At 36.3% G+C, this 10344-nt stretch overlaps 1 pseudogene; it reads right to left on the reverse strand.

Moving 5' to 3' along the window:
- Positions 1-1311: 1311 nt before the first annotated feature.
- LOC145583631 (small nucleolar RNA R71) lies at positions 1312-1405 on the reverse strand (annotated as a pseudogene).
- Between the last annotated feature and the right edge of the window lie 8939 nt (positions 1406-10344).

A 10344-nucleotide genomic window follows, 5' to 3' on the forward strand; every position in this document is an offset into this window, starting at 1 on the left:
TTCTTCATTTACACAATGTGTAGTGATTAGATTACTTTCTAGGGATGTGGTGAAGCATACATGAATGATGATCATTGCTAGTTGATGAATTTTGATGGATTAGAATATTGTGATTAAATTGGTTTATAGAATTGTGCATGTGATAAGGAGTGATCAACCTTTTTGTTCAAGCTAGATTGCGTTGTGATTCCTAATGACATGAACCCTTGATTTAGGAATTGCTTTAATTGATAGAATTTGATTGTGATTCTTCTTGCTAGTCATTCATAGAGGAAACCTAGTTTGACTTCTAGGAGATAGCCTTTGAATCCTCTTTATTGCAATTACTATTTTTCCTTCACAATTTTTGGGTTGATTGCACTTTCCTCAATTAGCATGATTATCACAATTGTATGCGGATTCTAAATCCCTAGTGCTTGTTATATTGAATTTATACATTGGTTAGTTGTTTGAGACCTTAGTCATACTACAAACTACCTCTTATTGTTCGAAATAGCTTGACATTAGGCTATAGCAATCTCCCCATCCTCGTGGTTCAACTCGGACGTGCCCCTATACTAGAAGTAGGTTTGGTTATAAATTTTGTTTGATTGAAGGTGTTTTAGAATCCAATGACCTAAATATCCTTCATCAAAATGGCGTCGTTGCCAGGGAATGGCTAGTTGTTTGCTATAGTGGTTGAGTCTATTTAATTTTATTTGAAAAACACAAAAAGATTTTTCTCTTTTTGGCTACACTTGTAGCTGTGCTACTAATTGTTTCTTTTAAGATTGTATGCATAGAGCACGTGGTCGTTCTCTAGTGCCTTTTGATCTGGAAATTAAGAGGACAATTACAAAGATAAGAGTTGCTAGACGTTCTTTGAGTTCTAGCCCTCCAAGTGAAGAAGAAACACAAGAAAAAGAACAAGCAAGCATGGGAGAAAATCCAAGAGTGGCATTGAAGGAATTGGGGATTTCGGGTGCATATTGGTTTGAGAGCGGGATTACTCCACCTACAACACCGGCGAATGACTTTGAAATTAGACCGGCGATGATATCTTTGATAGAGAGGCGACAATTTAGTGGGGCAAGCATGAGAATCCACTAAACCATCTCAAGGAGTTCGAAATATATTGCAACACTATCAAAGTGAATGGAATTTCTCAATAATTCATCCGCCTCAAGCTTTTCCCTTTTTCTTTCATAGGGCATGCCTTGGAATGGTTGGAAAATGAAGTCAAACCAAACTCTCTAAGGACATGGGACGAAGTGACTAAGGAATTACTATCCCGTTTCTATCCACAAAAGAAAACGACGGAGGCTAGAGCTTTGATTCAAGGCTTCAAGCAAAGGCCTTATGAAAGCCTCTATGAAGCATGGGAGAGGTACAAAGAGTATCAAAGAGAGTGTCCCCACCATGAAAATCCTACCTACCAATTCATTTAAATCTTTTATGGTGGCCTAAGTCCTCAAGGGAAATCTTGTCTTGATGGGGGAGCCGGAGGTCCCATTATGAATAGAACGGATGAGGAAGTGGTAGACATCATTGAAGACGTAGTGAGGTATTATAGGGATTGGCAAGATGGTGAAAGGGATCAACTAGTAACAGTAGTTCCTCGGTGTACTCGGTTGATCACCTCAATGCCATCAACAACTTGTCCTCACAAATAACAAGCCTGGGGAAAGAGTTGTGTTTAATCAAAGCTAAATTAGAAAGTTCAACCTCCCAAGCTTCAAGTCTTCCCTCCCAACTTAAAGGGAGAGGTACGTCTTCTAACTCTCATCCCCCTCCCTCTTCTAGTAACATTCCTAGTGGATGCTTGTTTTGTGATGTATGTGGTTCATATGAGCATGATTCTTCTACGTGCCTTCATTCATTTGTGGATGGATGTGCTGATCAAGATGGTAATGTGAACGAGCATGTGAACTTTGTGTCCAATAATAATGAGTCGAGGTTTGATAATCAAAGAGGTCAAGGGAATAGAAATTATCACAACCAAGGCAATTTTGACAACTATAACCAAGGTGGTGGTTATAGGAACCAAGGTTCCCGAGGTAAATATAACAACCAAGGTTATAGTGGCCAAAATCAAGGCCAAGGTTATGGGAACCATAATCAAGGGTATGGTCAAAATCAAAATAGGGGTAATTAGAACAATCAAAATAGGGGAAACTTTCAACAAAACAATGGTCAAAGGGGTCCCCCACCTGGTTTTGCTCCAAAGACCCAAGGTCAAGGGTATAATTCCTATGCTTAACCTTCTTCTTCTTCTTCTTCTTCTTCTTCTTCTTCTTCTAGGACTAACTTAGAGGAAGTCATTGAAAATCAAATCAAGTTGTTGAACACTTACATGGCAGTTAATGATAAGAAATTCAATGAAGTGATGACTCATCACAAGATGTTAGCCAAATCACTCAACTAGCCAATACCTTGAAAGAGAATGTTGGCCCTTCTTCTTTACCCTCTCAAGGTCTTGACCCCAAGAAACCGGTCTATTCTATTACCACTAGAAGTGGCAAGGTGCTAGAGGAGATAGTTTCTAATAGGAGTCAAGAGAAGGAGAAGGTGAATGATTCATTTGATGATGATGAGCATGATATGTCTAGCAAGAAAAGTGAGAGTTCTAATGAGAAGTCCAAAGAGAAAGAGAGAATGCAAGATGAGGTTATCAAACCTAAGCTTCCCTACCCCCAAATATTTACGAGGCATAACTTGGATGAACAATTTGGGAAGTTTCTCTAACTGCTTAAGGAACTTCATCTTTCTATTCCTTTGACCGAAGCTTTGCAACAACTGCCAAACTATCTAAGTCCCTTGGGGACATTTTGAGTGGTAAGAGAGAGTGCAACTTTGTTGTTCGATAAGTGTTAGGGAATGTTGTATTTCTCTTATCCATAATGACCTACCCCCAAAGATGAAAGATCTCGGAAATTTCTCAATCCCTTGCAAAATCAATGGCAAATTGTTCCAAAATGCTTTTTATGATTTAGATGCTTGTGTTAGCATCATGACATACTCCGTTTTCAAGAAGCTTAAACTGAGATCCTACCAACATGACCCTACAATTAGCCGACCGTTCCATTAAGATTCCCAAAGGTAGGATTGAGGATGTCCCCCTAAGGATAGGAGAGTTTACAATTCCCATAGATTTCATTGTACTTGGGATTGCGAAAGATGACAATATACCTATCATCTTAGGGAAACCATTATAAGCTACCTTAGGTGCCTTGATTGATGTGAAAGGTGGCCTTATTACTTTGCGTATTGGTAATGATAAGGCAAGTTTTAAGCTCAAGTCAATGTATGAGTATTTATCTTACGTGAAAGGTATCATGTGTATCAATTCACCTCCTTCAAATGACAATGCTTGCATGTTTGTGTCTTCTACTAATGAAATTCTTGTAGCTTGTGATGATGTTTCTATAAGTGTTGAAAACAAGTTGGTTAGTGAAGACGTCAAGGAGCCTTCAAGGCTAGAGGATGAGGACGTGATTGAAATACCTTTATGGTTTGAGCTCTCATTGAAAAATGATGAGCATGGTTCTCCAAGAGTTGATGGTGTGACGTCGCTCACTCAAATGAAGAAGAAGTCAAAGAAGAAAAAGAAAGTTCCGAAGAAAAAGAAAGAGAAATTGGAGCACAACACTTTCGGTCCGATTTATATGATTCATGCTTCTTGGATCAACATGGAGGTGTACGCTTCTCATTATTCCTTTTTATTAAGTTTAGTTTCGAACACTTGGTGAGATCTATCCTTGTGCTTTTCTTTTACTTTTTCTATTCTTTTTCTTTTCTTATTCCTTTTCTTTTGCTTTCCTCTTTTATTTTCTTTTGCTTTTCTTATTCCTCTTTTTATTAAGTGTAGTGTCTTTTACTTGTGCTTTTCTTTTGCTTTCCTCTTTTATTTTCTTTTCTCTTTTTATTTGAAGAAAGCGCATTTGAAAACAAAACAATAAAAAAGATTTCCAACAAAAATAAAAAAAATATTTTGTTTTGAGGCAAAGTTTTCTTTGTATTTTGTTTTTGCTTTTGCTTTGGACTTAGTACCTTACGGACTTGCATTTTTGGATATTAACCTTACTAAATGATAATGGTTTGCACGGTTTGAGAGTATGCTCGGTTGATTCTAGGATAGCGTATGCTAAGGTAGTTTGTTAAGGACTTTCGGGACCTTCAAGCCCTAATCTACTTGTTTGTGGTAAGATGGTGTTGCTTCCTTTAGTGGATTTGAAATCAAAAGTAAGTTTTTGCTACAACCATGTGAGGTTTCACTTTTTCTAGCGTTCTACCTATTTTTGCATGATCGGCACATGGATCCTTGCCTATCGCTTACTTTATCTAGAATTTGACTTATATCTCCCGAGATCGCGACCGAACCATTAAGGAAGGACAAAGGAATCTTTTCGAGGTGCTAATTTTTCTTTTTCTAGGATAGATTTCATTTCTTTGTTTTGGGTTTTCATTTGCCTCCTTGATAACCATTTGAGTCTTATACCTTCTTTTTCAATCCATATATTTAGATTTTGAGCCATTTGTTTCATTTTTGTTTCCACTCTTGGTTTTGTGAAGCAAATTGATCCTTATTGTTAGAGTTTGTGGTGTATGGATTTGACTATTTAGTTCTTATGATGTATGAAAGTTGTATTGTGAACTTTATGTAAATAATGGCAAATTCAAGTTGAAAAAGCCGTCCATAGCTAAAAGAGGTGAGGACAATGCAATAAAGTGAAAAATAGAAAAAAAAATAAAAAAATAAAATTAGAAAGAGCAAAGCTAGCAAATGCTTTGGAAAAAGTGATAAAAATGAGAAAAATAAAAAACTAAAAATATTTTGATGTAAGTGCTTTCGTCCCTATTAAGAGCATTGAGGACAATGCTATATTCAAGCTTGGGGGAAGCGTTTTTACGCTTTTTGTATATATATTTGAGGGCTTTGCTTCAAATAAGCTTGGGGGTGTTGGTGTTTTTGTTTGGTGATTACTTGGTTACGGTGTTAAGAATTGGCCATTCTTTGCTTCACAATTTAGGTATACCACCAAATTTCAAATTTTAGCCTACCTTTACCCCTTTTCACCCTTACATTACAACCTTAAAAATCCCTTTTGACCTTTGTGGTTGAGTCACTAGTCGGTGGAGGGAGCTATGAGTCAAGCCTATGGAGCGGTTTGCATAGTCAAGATGTCGAGTAGCCTTAGAAATCTCTTCTTTTGTTTTTGCCTTTTTCTTTCCTATTTATGCTTTGCCTCGTTGTACTTTGAGAGTTATGGGTTAATCTCTTTTGGAAACCCTTACGAGACCTCACTTGTCCTCATTGGCGACTTTGGGGTTTTAATGGCTAGTTGTAGCTAAAAACAACCTTGATTCCTACGACAGTGAGTTAGTGTAAATTCCCAATACCTTTTCTCTGTTCTTTTTATTTGAATAAGCTATCATGTGAGTGTCAATCACTTTCTTTGTCCTTTTTTCTCGCTTTTGTTTTGCTCGAGAACGAGTAAAAGTCTAGCTTGGGGAAATTTGATGAGTGTCATCTATGGCACTCATTTGGTAGCATTTTTTAGGATGATTTAATCTTCTTTTATAATTTTTTTCTCCTTGAATAATGCCTTAATTTCGTTCATTTATGATTTAGTTTATTTCTCCGTTTCCCTTATTTTGTGATTTCTTGCATTTTAAGGGTATTTTCGTCTTTTCTATTTTACTCGCTCTATTTTCTTTCATTGTAGGACTTGCTCGGGCCTCAGGATTTATTTTGGAAGGTTCTCCAAGTCTTTTCGATGCTCGGGACAAAATTTCATATTATTTGATTGGCTAGAATGCAAGATCAGAAGCAAGCTCTCACTCTTGGCTTTAGTGCTCTTGTGCATCACCTTCATCGAATGTCTTGGTCATGAACACGTAAAAATGAAGTTTTCAAGTCTGCCCCCCTCGTAAGCATCACATGAGGGCGTCGACTATGGGGATGCTTGGGCGCGCTAGGCTCAGTGCATCGCTACAAGGGCACTGCTTATCACACAAGGAGAGCTACGCGCCACAGCCAGCATCAGGTAGTGCGTGCGCGCAGACCCCCCTGTGCGTGCAAGCAGGCCCTCCTGTGAGTGCGCGCATGCCCTCCTGTGCGTGCGCACGAGCCTTGCTGTGCGTTCGTACCACAGGCTAGCCGAGCTTATTTTCTTTCCTTGCTATATATATCTTGAACCTTTCCATTTTTGGGGGGATGACGTTTTTCAAGTACATTTAGAGATTTTTCAGATTTAGTGGAGAGAGAAAGTAGAGAGAGAAACACTTGGATACTTGATTTGTACTTCAATTACTTCAGCTAAGCTTAGATTTCATCTTCATTCAATGATAATTAGTGAGAATTTCTTCCTTTAATTCATCTCTATTACTTGCTTGCTTTAGATTCATGTTAGATTGTTTGATTTACTTGAATTTAAGTTTGATAGTGTAATTGATTGGAATTTCTTCTTGAATTAGATTGAGATGATGATCATTGTGTTTTCTTTTGTTTTGTTCTTCATTTACACAATGTGTAGTGAGTAGATTACTTGCTAGGGATGTGGTGAAGCATACATGAATGATGATCATTGCTAGTTGATGAATTTTGATTGATTAGGATATTGTGATTAAATTGGTTTATAGAATTGTGCATGTGATTGAATTGATAAGGAGTGATCAACCTTTATGTTTAAGCTAGATTGCATTGTGATTCCTAATGACATGAACCCTTGATTTAGGAATTGCTTTAATTGATTGAATTTGATTGTGATTCTTCTTGCTAGTCATTCATAGAGGAAACCTAGTTTGATTTCTAGGAGATAGCCTTTGAATCCTCTTGATTGCAATTACTATTTTTACTTCACAATGTTTGGATTGATTGCACTTTCCTCAATTAGCATGATTATCACAATTGTATGTGGATCCTAAATCCCTAGTGCTTGTTATATTGAATTTCTACATTGGTTAGTTGTTTGAGACCTTAGTCATACTACAAACTACCTCTTATTCTTCGAAATAGCTTGACATTAGGCTATAGCAATCTCCCCCTCCTCGTAGTTCGACTCGGACTTGCCCGTATACTAGGAGTAGGTTTGGTTATAAATTTTGTTTGATTGAAGGTGTTTTAGAATCCAACAACCTAAAATATCCTCCATTAATGATTTGCATGGGCTCGACATCAATGCTCCGCTTTTCCTTAACTTCCTAGCACACAGATCTCGGAGTACCACATGATGCCGAGGAGGCTAGCTTGGACAGGGCGTCCACTTGATGATTCTTGGACCGAGGGACTTGTTGCAGCATGAAATGCTCTAGGCTCTCAGCCTCATCCTTCACCATTTGTAAATATTTAATCATTATTGTCGGCTCCCTAGCCTCATTGTGAAATGAGTGAATTATTAATTCAGGTGCCATCTTTGATCTTTAGAGAGTGTGAAGTGAGTGAATTAATGGATATGAGGATCTTGGCAAGCCTTGCTAGTTCATTGCATGAATTTGGAGAGAGAACTAAGGTAAAAGGAGAGAGTGGACCAGAGATTAAGAAAGTGGAAAGGAGTAAAACCAAGAGAAAAGTTAAAAAATAAATTAAAAAATAAATAAAAAAAAAAGATAAAGATGTATGGCAGGGAGAATACAGAGGGAAAGCATACTAGCAAAAAGGTCAGCCCATCTACAAAGAGAAGTAAATTACTACCCCCGCTTCGCATTACTCGCAATAAATTAAAAGCGTATTATTTGTGAGAAATAAAATATTCCTTTGTTGCGAGTAATGTGAATCTGAGGTAGTAGTTGCTAAAACAAGGGCAAAATAGTCAATAAATTTTTTAAAGGGCAAAATAGGAAGGGCACAATTCATAAGCTTTTTAATTGTCATGTTGTGGATTTTTAAAGGAATACTTGAAAGCCAGAGTACTTGAAAGCTTCTCTGAGGTTATTCAAATCCTAAAATTGAATCCCAACCCAACTTAAACAAAATTAAAAAGAATAATTGACGTGCTATGAATCTGATTTAGTAGAAAAGCAATTAATTTTTGGAATTTAGTTACTTTTACTACAAAAAAATAAATAAATAAAAAATTGTTTTTTACCACTAAAACTTTTAAAAGTTTCATTTTGCTACCAAATAAAAATTAAAAATTGTTTTTTTACCACTTGCCATCAAAAACCTAACGGATTTTTTAAAATTATTTGATTTTTGTGCCAAACACATGGTTTTTAGGGGTTTTGGAGAGCATTTTGGTCATATGAAACCAATTTGAGGTCAAAATTGACAAAAAATGATCGAAAATGCTTCCTTTTGCGTGTTTAAAAATACTTCGATTTGCGTGAAACACGCTAAACGAGGCATTTCCTATCATTTTATGTCAATCCTAACAACAAATTGGACTCAAAGGGCTAAAATGCCTCCCTAAACCTATGAACATGTAGCGCACGAAAATAGAAGATTTTTTTAAATCGTTAGATTTAACGGTTTTCTTGACGGTAGGTGGTATAAAACAATATTTAGAAATTTTTTTGGTGGTGAAATAAAACATTTAAAAGTTTTGGCACGTGGTAAAAAACAATTTTTTTGATTTTTTTTTGTGGTAAAAGTAAAAAAATCCCTAGTTTATTTTTTTTTCCAAAAAAGTTAATCTTCAAATACAAGCCTCAGAATAAATTAACAAACAAACACAGATTTGCACCCAAATTATGCAAAGTATTATTAGTTGCCCATAAAAAAAAATCCCTGTTTCAAACATGCAATAGTTGAGATTTAGAGAAAACTACCTTGATAATTCGACGGATGTAATGTTGTACATACATTCGACGAATTTATTGAAAACCCAGATTGTTTTTAATTTTTTTAAAACCCATACGCCAGTCGAGTTTGGCCGTTGCCTTCGCGCATAGTCATCGTCCAAGTTAATGAGTTCGATTATTGGTTCATGTGCCATGCATATTTGATCTTTAGAGAGAGTGTGAAGTGAGTGAATTGATGGATATGAGGATCTTGGCAAGCCTTCCGAGTTCATTGCTTGAATTAGGAGAGATAATTGAGGTGAAAGGAGAAACAGGATCAGAGATAAAGAAAGTGAAATGAGTGGTTGGAAGTAAAACCAAGGGTATAGTAAAACAAAAAAAAAAAGATAAAGATGTATGGTAGGGAGAATACCGAGGGAAAGCATATTGACAAAAAAGGTTAGCCCCTCTACAAATAGAAGCAAATTAGTTGCTAAAATAAGGGCAAAATAGTCAATAAATTTTTTAAAGGGCAAAATAAGAAGGGCACTATTCATAAGCTTTTTAATTGCCATGTTGTGGTTTTTTACAGGTTATTATAGATATCGTATCACTAATAAATAAAGCCGGTCTTGCAGCCATGCCACAAGACAACGACACTCGACATTTCAGTTTTTTGTCAAGTGTCGCGCCATATAGGTGACAAATAGGTTTTATTGTGACGCATATAATGAATTTTGGATATATTTTTTAAGATAAAGTTGTTGTATAGAGTTTTATTATCGATACAATTCTAATATTTCATATATACAAAATTAATCATAATTTTTAATAAATATTCTATAACTCAGTTCTATTTCCATTATAAAATTCGTTTCAAAAAGTTCTTTAAAATATATAAGATCTATTTATAATATATTTAATTAATTTTAAAAAATTAATAGAGAATAATTAGTAAAAATAATTTTAATTTGGTAAATATGCTTTCAGTTTAGTAAAATGATTTAAGTTCAATAAAAATAATTTCAAGTCAATAATAACATAAATATCTAATTACAAACAAAACTACAAAAATTACATTATTATATGATATTGTAAGTCTAAATATCCCGCATTATCAAAAAGGGATTATATGACCGCATTTCACATTCAAGTCAAAAGCCTATCCTAAACTTTTATCATCAATTTGGGCATCGTCCGGGCACAAAACTAATATAATATAATAAAAATAAAATAAAAAAAAAACTTAGATATTTAACCAACACAACCCACTTAGCTATTTGGCCCACCCGATCCAAACTTACGAACCCAGCTCGACCCATCCTCCACCCACCCCACATAACCCACAAACCCACTTTGACCCAGCTCGGCCCACTCTCCAATCCACCTAACCCACGAACTCAGCTTGACCCAACCACAACCCATCTAACCCACAAACATAGCTCGATCCACCCACGACCCGTCTAACTTACAAACCCAACCTACCCCGTGGTGTGTCCAATTTCTCCAACCCAACCCATGATCTGGCCTACCCTACCCCTACTTGGGTTGTGCGTGTGTCTTGAAACCCTAACCCACGACCCACCTAACCCCAACTCAGCTCACATGACCCGTACAGTGGACACCTCTACTTCCGGATGCTAA

The sequence above is a fragment of the Chenopodium album genome, chromosome 15 (genome assembly GCF_948465745.1).
Source record: "Chenopodium album chromosome 15, dcCheAlbu1.1, whole genome shotgun sequence".
NCBI classification, from domain to species: Eukaryota; Viridiplantae; Streptophyta; class Magnoliopsida; order Caryophyllales; family Amaranthaceae; genus Chenopodium; species Chenopodium album.